A 12,037-nucleotide genomic window follows, 5' to 3' on the forward strand; every position below is an offset into this window, starting at 1 on the left:
CCCTGTACTATCCCTCTGGGTCATCCCAGTGCCCCAGCCCCAAGCATCCTGTATCCTTGTGATAGTTCATCTTTGAGGTATGAAATGACTATGGTAAAAAGATAACATTTGTTCAGTCTGACTGTTGGAAACATGCATCTCACATTATTTTGTGTTTATCTGTATGTGAAAATATTTTAATTAAAAAAGCCAAACTCACATGTTATAAATGTAAGTTAAAATGTGTAAGGGCAAACTAAACATTTGAGAAAGAATTTATAATATATAACAGCAGTTTGAGAGCCTTAATATATACACATCCTTTATAGATTTCCAAGAAAAAAGAATCTCCCTGTTAGAAAAATTAGAAAAGGACACATATAGTATTTGCCAATAAAGGCAGTTGGGCAATGTGCATATGGGAAAAATAGTTTAAAAAAGAGAGAGACCATAAGGAGAAAAGTTAATTAAAAAATATACACCGTTAAGATTTAAAAAATATATATGTAAATATAAAATCTCTCACCACTATATATGGGGAGGGAGGAGAACTATGTATGTATATGGAGAAAGTTAAATTTGTAGCTTTGCTGTTTTTTGTGTATTTTGGCCAGTCAGGTTGTTTTGAAAGTAATATTTTAGGGTCAGTTGAAATTTCTAAAGTTTAACAAGTGAAGAAAGGGTATACAGTCTATTTTTCATTATTGAGTTTGTTGGTCAACAGAAATTTCTGTTCATGTTTAACCTCTTGTGTATGCTGATTGTTGAAATACTTCTCTAGAGGTTCTTAAACTTTAGCACATATCATAGTCACCTAGAGGGCTTGTTCTATAACATGACTCTTGACCTCATCCCCAGAGGTTTTGATTCATTGGGTTAGGGATGGGGCAAAGGATTTGCATTTCTAACAAGTTCCCCTGTGAGCTGATACTGCTGATTTTGAGGGACCACACTTTAATAATTGCTGCTCTACAGTGAAGAGAAAAGAGAAGGAAAGGAAAAAAAGATATTTGTATATAGCAACTATATACAGAGGATTGATTTCAGTATCTTATAATATGTCTTTGATACACAAGGTGTTATGATCAATTGAATATACAGTATATTGAAAACATTCCTTTTTTTTTTAAGAGAATTCATTTGAAGCCTTAAGCTTTGTATGTGTACCATAGCTTTGGTATGTAGGTGATGATTTCATTGATTTAGGCCTAACTTTTTTGAACAATACTGAGCTTTAAAAATTTTTTTGAAGTATAGTTGATTTATTAATACAATGTGTTAATTACTGCTGTGCAGCAAAGTGATTCAGATGTGGGTATATGTATACATATACACACATTATTTTTTATTTTTATTTTTATTTTTTTTTTTTTATGGTTTATTACAGGATATTGAACATAGTTTTCTGTCTATACAGTAGGAAAGGACCTTGTTTATCATTTTATATAGTGTGTATCTGCTACTTTTTGAATTACAGTTTTCTAAGGACATATTCCCAGAGGTAGGATGGCTGGATCATATGGAAACCCTATTTTCAGTTTTTTTTTTTTTTTTAATTTTATTTTTAAAAAAAAAATCACATGCTCCCCATCCTGAACCCTCCTCCCTCCCAACCTCCCCATACCATCCCCCTGGGCCTTCCCAGCGCACCAGCCCCAAGCATCCAGGTTCAGTGCACACATTATTTTTTAAAATCTTCTCCATTATGGTTTATCATAGGATATTGAATATAGTCCTCTGTGCTATACAGTAGGATCTTGTTTATCCGTTCTATATGTAATAGCTTACATCTGCATCTACATTCTACTGATATAAAATTAAACAGGCAAAGCAAAACACTACATATTTCTCTTTTTTTAATATAAATTTATTTATTTTAATTGGAGGCTAATTACTTTACAATATTATATTGGTTTTGCCATACATCAACATGAATCCGCCACAGGTGTACACGTGTTCCCCATCCTGAATCCCCCTCCCACCTCCCTCCCCGTACCATCCCTCTGGGTCATCCCAGTGCACCAGCCCCAAGCATCCTGTATCATGCATCGAACCTGGACTGGCGATTTGTTTCATGTATGATATTATACATGTTTCAATGCCATTCTCCCAAATCATCTCACCTTCTCCCTCTCCCACAGAGTCCAAAAGACTGTTCTATACATCTGTGTCTCTTTTGCTGTCTCGCATACAGGGTTATCGTTACCATCTTTCTAATTTCCATATATATGCATTAGTATACTGTATTGGTGTTTTTCTTTCTGGCTTACTTCACTCTGTATAATAAAACTCTACATTTTTAGGTAAATATATTTGGTAAAGTTATTTTAAAAGCAAGGGAATGATAAAGCTAATTTCAATATTGTAGTTACCTCCCAAGGGAAGGTATTTATACTCCATTATTTGTATTTATTACCTTATTTATATGGTGTAAATACTTAAAAAAAATAATATTCAGTAAGAATAATTAAATCCTAAAGTAAAATGCTCTATTTCCTTCAAACAGGAAAAAAATAGGAAAAAAAGTCTTGAGAAGAATAAGACTCCCTTAAACTCTCAGTTGGGTCTGCCAAATACCCTAGGCTGGCACTGTATGTTAGAATTTCTGCAGTGATGAAAATTTTAAAATTCTTTGTTAAATGTGCTTAATAAGCGCTTGAAATGTGGCTAGTACAACTGAGGCAGTGCTTTAAAATTTAATTATTTGAAATTTATATTTAAATAGACTCATGTGACTGATGTTTACCATATTATTGCAACAGACAGTTTAGAACATGGTTTAGCTCTTGATTTAATACTCTGTTAATAAATCTCCTATAGAATATTCAGTGTTTGGTTTGCTGACATTTTGCTTAGGTCACTTGTTTTTGTCTATTATCTTGTGTGCTTTGACTCATGCTTCTTGTGTTGAATGGTAGCAGTTTGATTTACTTCTCTTGTGCCTTATATTCCAAAAATTGAGTCTTCAGGATCGGAAGCTCCTGATCTAAAGTTTATTGAAAACATAGTATTTTATTAGTTATAATGTGTTTTGAAAGTTTCATAGGTTGTTATTTTTAATATCAGAATTTTGTGACTTGATATTCTGTTGATTTCTATTTAAAATATTAATCCATTGACTTTTCTGAGCCCCAAACAAAATTCTTTTTATTTTGTAACTTGAGTTATTCAGTAAATATTACTTGTTATGAACCATGCATTCTTGAGAATTGGGGAATAATAGAGGAAATAGACTCTGACTTATGATGTGAGCGTATTTGGTAGTATTTTTAGAAAGCAAGCACAGTGTGCTTGAGAGAAACGCTGGATAGTCATATACTGGAGGAATGAGAATAAGATAGTATATGACCAGGAAGAGACCAAACAAAAATGTTTATATATTTTTATTTTGTTATTTTGTCACTTGATGGTAATGGAAATTGTACATCAAAATTCTTAACAGTGTTCCTGTTACTGTATAAATGTGATTTTTTAATTCACCAAAGGACTTGTAATACAGAAAGAACTTATAACCAAATATCTGACAACTCAATTTTTTAAAAAAATAAGGCAAAATTATCTAAAACTACACTACATCAAAGAAGATACATCAGTGGCCAACAGTACTTGTAAATATGTTCAGTGTCATTAACATTGATATCAGAGAAATGCAAATTAAAACCACAGTGAATCACTCTATAATCAGTTAGAATGACTAAATTAAAACAACAATAAATCATAATACCAAATATGGCTGTGTTGTGTCAAATAGAAATGAAAAATAATCTAGACACCTTAGGAAAACAGCTTAACATTTTCTTACAAATTCAACATACACTTACCATATAACCCAACATTCCCACTCCCTGGAATTCATCCAAGAGAAATGAAACGTGTATATACATTTTTTTGGGGGGAGAATCATCATGGAGGACTTATTCATATTAATACCAAATGGAAAACCATCCAAATATTTATCAACTGGCAAGCAGTTTTTAAAAATAATACAGATAACTCACATCTACATAAAGGAAACGTACTCAGCAATCAAACAAAATATTGATAAGCATGTACATGATTACATATCAAAAGCATTAAGCCAGTTGAAGTAAAACACTACATACTGATTCCTTCTGTATGAAACGTCTCTGTCCTAACGATAGTTATTGGTTTTACCTATTTAGTGTTACACGTTAGTCCTCATGTTTCATCCTTGGTTGAAAGCTTATTATAGTAATAGGTGGTATCCAAATATCTGAAACCTGTCATGAAGTGCTTAGAAGTGAATCTGTTTTCTCTGTCCGTTCGGAGCCAATAGCATCCTTGATTCAGATTCCCCAGATGGATGTCTGCTTTTTGCTCTTGTTCCTTTTACAGACCAGCTTCCTTTACTTATTTATCACTTTGCCCAAATTCACAATATCTGTAACTTAAGTACTGCCTTTATATCTGACTTTTGGGTCCAGTTCACAAGAAAGAACATTTTATTATTAATAAGCCAGTGGATTGACTAGTCTCAGATTAGTCACCCCTGTCTCATCTAGTTGGGATTAGGGAATGTGATCGTTGACTGGTATGGCTGCCTGTGCTGCACATTTATCTGAGTGGAATTTGTGATGTTATGTTATACAAGTAATTAAATAAATTCTCCATATGTTAGGTTTCTTTGATTACCTTTATGTATGTTCATTAACATATTTTTTTAAGTACTTATAAAAATATACAATGACAGGTGATGGTACTACAAAGATGACTAGAGGCAGGTATAATCCTTGCCCCCAAGGAGTTATAGTCCTAGTGGAACTAAGGGAATGGGGGTGACACATAAACAATAAAAATGATGTAATACAGTGATAATAAGTAGGTAACTGATACAAGTAGACTACTTAATAGTCATATCAAGTAAGGATGTAGAGTTGGATTTCTGTCCCTGCAATAAACAGTGTGACCTTGAGTAAGTTTCTTAAAATATCAAAGTGCCAGTCTTTAAAAAGAGAGTGACGCACAATTTCATTGTGTCACCCCAGAATAATATACATGAAAGTGTGAAGTGTAACAAAAATGTTATAACTGTTTTATTGAACTATTTCATTACCTTCAGTTTTAGTGTAATCTAGTAATTTTTGAAAGACTAATCTTTTTTTTTTCTGCTGCTGTAACCTTGGAGGATATGTCATCTTTTTGAAACTTGACTTTTGCTTTCTTTTTCATGTGGATGTAAATTTTGTTGTGAATTTTAATGTATTGCCTTTTCCGTATTACTTGCTGATCTCTTAGTTCTTCTGATAGGTATTTTGCTATTTTGTCAGGCTCTTTCCTTGTACATTCTTTTGCCTTTCTGTATTTTTACTTTTTCTTTGAATTTAACATTTTACTTTTGATACAAATATTTGAAGCTCTACTTTTATACATAAGCATTCTTTGTGTATAGTATTTCTACTAAGTTGCTTTATTTTTTAAAATCAATATTGTTGCTATTGTTTTGTATTAACTCAAGTTTATATTGATGTATCATTATTAATTGATTAGTCAGGAGTAAAGGCATCTGTTACTTGTGTCATTGTGAATCTGTGTATTTTTCCTCCCAACTCAACTACAGGTTTTATATTTTAGAAATCAGATATTTTTATGCTTTCAAGTTACATTACTTTCTGTAGTTTACTCTGTTGGGAAATATGAAAACGATTATTTTGTTTTTCATTTGAGGCAGGTACATGCCACTGATTGGAAGTCATGTGTGTGTGCATGCTAAGTCATTTCAGTCGTGTTGGCTTCTTCGTGAACCTGTAGACTGTAGCCCACCAGGCTCCTCTGTCCTTGGGATTCTCCAGGCAAAAATACTGGAGTGGGTTGCCATTCCCTTTTCCAGGGGATCTTCTGACCCAGGAATTGAACCTACATCTCTTACATCTCCTGCACTGGCAGACATGTTCTTTACCCACTAGTGCCAGGTGTCTTGTATTATTAAATAATCACTTACATTGGATGGCTACTGTATTGGATAATTGGCATTTTACATTGACAGCTTTCAGCTAAATTAGCTCTTCGAAAAGGTGACTGATAAATATATGTTATTTATTTATTACATGTATCTTGTGTAATGAATGATACAGTATAGTTAAGGGGTCTAGAATTTAAACAGTGGCATTCAGTGATATGAAAAAAGCATATAAATTTTTCTTTTGCACTACTGAAAATGTCATTTGTAAAGTAATATATACACACATATGCATACGGAAAGTGAAAAAATATAAATAAGCAAAAATAAGAAAATTAAAAACACCATATTCCCATCACCTAGAGATGACATAGTTAATACTTTAGTGTTCTTCTAGATATTCTTCTGTGTGTATATATGTATACTTGTATTTCTTTACTGGTAATATATTATTTTGTACATGTTCTTTTAATATATGCTTTTTTATGTTAATTTCTGCTTTTCCATATCAGCAGATTTTTATTTTACCTAATCCATGCTTGTATTTTTCAGTTTATTCTAAACTGTTATTTGCAGTTGATCTGTTCAAACCAGGTCCAATCCAGAATAACTATTCAGGTCTTTTACATCTAGCCCAGCACTGCCCGCTGCCACCACACACACACCTTTTTCTTGGCGCTGACTTTCTGATTGGCCATTGCTTTGGTTGTGCATGTCTCTTTTGTTGGGGACGGGTGGGCAGGTGAGGTGGCGTGTTTAGTTGTGTCCTGTTGGTGTTGTTTAGATTATTCCTCTGTATCCTGTATCTTTTTAATTTTTTTCAGCTCTCTATATCTTGTATTTTAAGTAAGCTCATAATTTTAAATTTAACTACAATATAAACTCCTCTTCTCAATAATCTTTTAACCAGATCAGTATGGTAACTACAAATATTGAATGATTTTTGTCCTTATCTTCCTTTTTGTTCAAAGACTAGAAGAGTTTTCATGAATTGCCTATGTACACATTTCTTAAATTATGGGAAATTAATAAAAGGAAATCTAGATTTACTTAGGTCCACAAATATTATTATCTTTGTGCTAGTCCGTTCAACTCCTTGTGACTCTATGGACTGTAGCCCTTCAGGCTTCTCTGTCCATGGGATTCTCCAGGCAAGATTACAGGAGTGGGTTGCCATTCCTTTCTCCAGGGGATCTTCCCGACCCAGGGATCGAACCTGTCTCTTAGATCTCTTGCATTGGCAGGTGGATTCTTGACCATGAGCGCCACCTGGGAAGCCATTATTATCTGTAGCCTTTGATAATCTACTTGAGTATAAATTCAAGTTATCTCTAGGGTTTTCTTTAAAAATACTTAATAAAACATTTAAAATAATGTTTTCTTTAAAAAGGAAAATGTGAAGTAGGTGCATTGTTGAACCATTTGCGTACGTTACCTTGTATTGATAGCAACATTATTGATCAAACTAGAAAGTTTTAATTACAAGGTCAGTACCTAAAGTTTAGATCACCATGTGTTTCAATTTTGAGAAACGCATATTGTGGAGTACAAAATGTTTTAATAATTATTTAAGAAAATAGATTCCTGAGAGATTTGACATTTCAGTATATTAACTTGAATTTCACTGCTTCTTACTTTGCCTTGTATTAATAATTGGGAAAGTGCTAATAGATTTTATCATACCAAATCTTAAAATCCACAGACTACTGAAACATGGAAATATTAATAGATGTATCTAAAAACATAAAGTAGGAAGTATGAACCTTAAAACTTATATTTCTGAAAGTCTCATTGGTGATTTTACAGTTGTGAAATTTGATTTTTGGAAAAACAGGTTTACGGATTAAAACTGCAAACGAAGATGAGTCCTTACATATTTTTGTATCTATTAACCCAGGACAATAAAATAAGCTTTAAACAGAAATGATTTATAGTGCTTACTTCGGAAGTACATATACTAAAATTGGAACACTATAGAGATTAGCACGGCCCCTACGCAAGGATGACACACAAATTTGTGAAGCGTTTCATATTTTTTGAGGTTTGACAGAAAACAACAAAATTCTGTAAAGCAATTATCTTTCAATTTTAAAAAAGTATTTAAAATTTTATGAAAATTTTACGTATTTCAGATTAGATGAGCATTATGCAGTGAATTTGTTTATTAACCCTAATTACTGAAAACATTGTACTCCTTCCCCAAAAGTTTCAGTGGTTTTATTAATTCTTCTTTTATCTAAATTGAGTAGTTTATGTCTTCTTTCTTCATGTGCTTACTACTTTTCTGATTCTATCACTTAAGACTAATGGATGCCTGCTCATTTCTCATTATGGACCCAGAGACAGGTGCGGATGTGTGAGCAAGGAGGAAAGCTTTGGAAAATTTTCCTTATTCAGTGATTATATCTGATCCTTTGCTGTGCTCTTTAAAACCTAAGGCATGAGCAAGGCTGAGCTCTCTGACTTGGATCAGGGTATCCTTTCCTTATTTAAATTCCCTTCCACATCAGACATTAGGAGTCCTATTTCTAATACCTAGTTTTCATCTTCTTTCCTGAGCTTTAATTACAAAAACCTCTACACCTGCTTGGTCATACTCCTTGTCATATATGTATATGTACATATGTACAAGACATATACATACATATATATGTAAACAATCTTTAGGTACCTCATTTTCTAAACATACCGCACTTGAATAGTTGAATTTGAATCTCTTAGTTGAGGCAAATGCAATCAGAAGTGAATCTGCATGTATACAGTTAATTAGTGGCCCATTAGCTGGTAAGGAGAGTTTATGGTTTGGAAACAATGTGTATAAATTTACATGAAACACAGTAATGTATCAGTATATAGAAGGTGACCTTGATTTATCAGGTTACGAAAGAAGCATTACAGAGACAAAAGGAAAATTTCTCCAATCCAATTTAATCTTAAGCAGTTTCTGTTTGTTTTAAATGATCTTTTAGCTGTTTTCTTAAGAAATGTAGATTTTTCTTCATAACCATGATTTAGTCGAAAAATCAGCTATATTGCTCAGTATTGGGCCAAATCACCGTCATCTACTCTGGTTATCGACCCCTAAGATACTTAGAATATGCTATCATTTTACAAAGTAGAGGATAAAAAGGGCACCTCTCCTGATAACTGAGGTTGCTTTGTCTACCAAAAATTCATGCTGTTTCCTAGCCCTTCCACCCAAGTTCAGTTTAGGAAATAATTTCTGAGCATCGTTCATTTGTATTTGAGCACTCTTGATGGTTTGGGTTGGCCTCAAGTTAGAGTACTGACTGTTGTGGAGGAGGTTCGTCTTATCGCAGGGCTTGATGAGCAATGATAAGAATGACTATGGAGTGTTGGAGGGGAGGAGGTAAGGTATAAGTCACCCCAGGTGGGCAGAACTCAGAATGCACGGACTTAAGTTAATATTTTGAAACATACCTCTTTTAAACCCCCAAATGTTATCTTGAAAACTGTTGGCTTGGAAGACAATTCTTTCAAGAGAAAATACGGAAATCATAAAAAAAAAAAAATACTCATTCATGGCCATTAGCAAATTGTTTCCCATGATAGAAGCAAGCAAGAAGCATGAGTATGATCATTGACTTCCAGATCTATTTCTTTCGTTTCACCGTCCATTATCCTGGGTTGCTTCAAGGTTCATTCCGACTCTTTAAAATCTCAGTGTGTTGATTTCAAAAACCAGAAGAAAGAAAAAGGCAGGGGTCAGATTTAAGGGAATGTGGGAATAGAGGGGCTAGTGGGAAGGACAGCTGGAAAAGCCAGGCCAGGAGTATTAATCCAATGTTTACACAGTAAGGAGAGTGATTTCTTAATATGATTAGTAAATTTTCTGTGATGGAGATTTCTGAAAAGAAAGTTCTGAAATTATTTGTAAAGTAGTAGCATACATAAAGTATTAAACTTTTCAAGAAGACGGTTTTGAAGAACAGCATAGTTTTGGTTTAAGTGTTGACATGCTTATTTAGAAAAGAATTAGTCTTGCTACAGATCATATTAAATGGTTTAAAATAGCTGATGAGTGGAACAGCTGTTGGTTGCAACTCATGATTCCATGATGAAGTATAGAACTCGTGGTAGAGTTTTCAGTATCAAGCTGTTTCCTCTGTCTTTGATTATAGCCACCACTGAAGTCAAACACACTGGGACTTGTTGAAGTCTCAGGAGTAATCATGTAGAGGGATCAGAGGATTATTATTTTAGTAAAAATAAAAGTTGCTTAATGCATTTAAAGTCAGGTATTATACATGCTATAATGTCTAAAAGAAAATTGAAGCTTCTAGTGTTCATGAGATGGCAACTCAAAGAAAAACAGACTTTATGGCTTTTGAGATAGTTATTATACAACAGTCTGGGCTTACTGGAAAATGAAAAGGGAAAAGAAAAGCTAGCTGAATAGTCCCAGGTCAGTTTTATTTACCTGTAAGATACTCCTTTTACAAATAGATCATGGTGTAAATTGAGTGGAAATATACTGGTGGGGACACTACTTGTAGCTGTACTTTCAGAACCTCATGGTTATGCTATTATGTCAATTATATAATCCTTCTTTGAGGGTACTTTCCCTTTACCCAGGTAATAATGGGCCCTCACTTCTTTATCAATAGGAGTTTTCAAAGGATAACAAAACAACAAAGACAAAAGAAATCAGACTTCAAGTTCAGCCAGCTATAGACAGGGCTATGGTGCAAATAATCAGTTGAAATAAACTGCCCCCAAAAATAAAAGCTTGATTTTTCTTTTTTTTTAAAGAATGACTTTGGTTGTAGTCCTCAGTAAAATGAAAGGATTGATATGAAATTCTTGCAATACACATCAAGATTACAAGCCTAAATAATCATTAAAAATATTTTGTAATGTATGTAATATTTTATTATTTGCGTTCTTGTTTAAATCCTGTCTTGTAATATTTAAAAATTGGTATTAAGAATTAATGAGGATTGGTTTTTCAATTAAAATCACTTTATAGGCAGCTTCAAGGAATATTTTTATTTCTGAAAGCAAGGTATATATAATCAAAGCTTTTAAATAAATAAGTTCATTTTCTTCCTCATGTGGGAAATATCCTTAGTTTTATCTTTTAATATTTACAGTAATGTGTATTATTTCACTTATATTCTTAACACATGTTTACCTCAGGCTGTTTCTTTTTTAAATACTCAAGTATATTCATGGACCCAGTCTTTTAAACATAATCACCTTTTCAGTTGTGCATTTGTCCTTCAGTTATAGAAAGAATAGTTCCTTTTACTGTTAAAGCTCATCAAGTGCTTTTTCCCTACCCATATTTTTTTAATACATATTTTATTGAAGTATAGTTGACTTACAGTGTTTCAGGTGCACAGCAAGGTGATTCAGTTACACAAATACACATATATTATTTTTGAAATTATTTTCCATCATAAGTTATTACAAGATACTGACTGTAGTTCCCTATGCTATACAGTTAACCTTTGTTGCTTGTTGTGTATCTATTTTTAATTAGAAATCTAGTATTGTATTCACATTTAGTCAAACAAGTGGAATCAAAATGTCATAATTTTTTTAGTTAGGCAAAAATTCATAAGTTTTCTTAAAATATATATATATATATATAGAAAAGCTTTTCTGAAACACTTAATAAAGGCTTCAGGAAGAACATCATAAAAAAAAAAGAGAGAGAAAAATTGGAGAATAGAAGCTAAATGAAATGGGGGCACTGAATATGAAATAGAAAAAGTGAAACAAGCTAGATAAAAGTAAAAAGATCATTGTATAGTCTAGTTGTTTTTAAACACGAATGCTCGTTGAAAACATATCTGGAGTTCTGGAGGAAAAAAGCAATACTGGGCATTTGTATTTTTCAAAAAATCTCAAGATAATTCTGATATGCATCTGGATTTTAAAAAGTGATCACAGGTTTTTCCGTTAGATTCTAGTTTTGGTCATAAAGAGTTCTATTGTTTTTCTGTTAACCAATCATGATAGAGTGGTATTAAGTAATAGTTACATAATCACAATTATAAAAGATGTTTGTCAGTTTTCACAATCAATAGCCAGACAAAAAAAAATAAAAGACAATTACAGTTGCAAGCCGTAATGGGAACACAATTAACTTAACAATATAAAATAATTACATAC

The 12,037-nt window shown here is 32.7% G+C and overlaps 1 protein-coding gene and 1 non-coding gene across 11 annotated transcripts in view; both read left to right on the plus strand.

Moving 5' to 3' along the window:
• The window catches only part of TCF12 (transcription factor 12), a 393,760-nt gene that overhangs the window by 56,657 nt on the left and 325,066 nt on the right, over positions 1-12,037 (plus strand). The gene's annotated exons all lie outside the window — the stretch shown is intronic.
• On the plus strand, positions 7,830-7,933 carry LOC147364503 (U6 spliceosomal RNA). Its single transcript, XR_015135661.1, has one exon. It is a non-coding gene; the product is annotated as a U6 spliceosomal RNA (small nuclear RNA).

The sequence above is a fragment of the Bos grunniens genome, chromosome 10 (assembly GCF_055505025.1).
Source record: "Bos grunniens cultivar Pamir isolate PY7600 chromosome 10, Bosgru_T2T1.0, whole genome shotgun sequence".
Taxonomy (NCBI): Eukaryota; Metazoa; Chordata; class Mammalia; order Artiodactyla; family Bovidae; genus Bos; species Bos grunniens.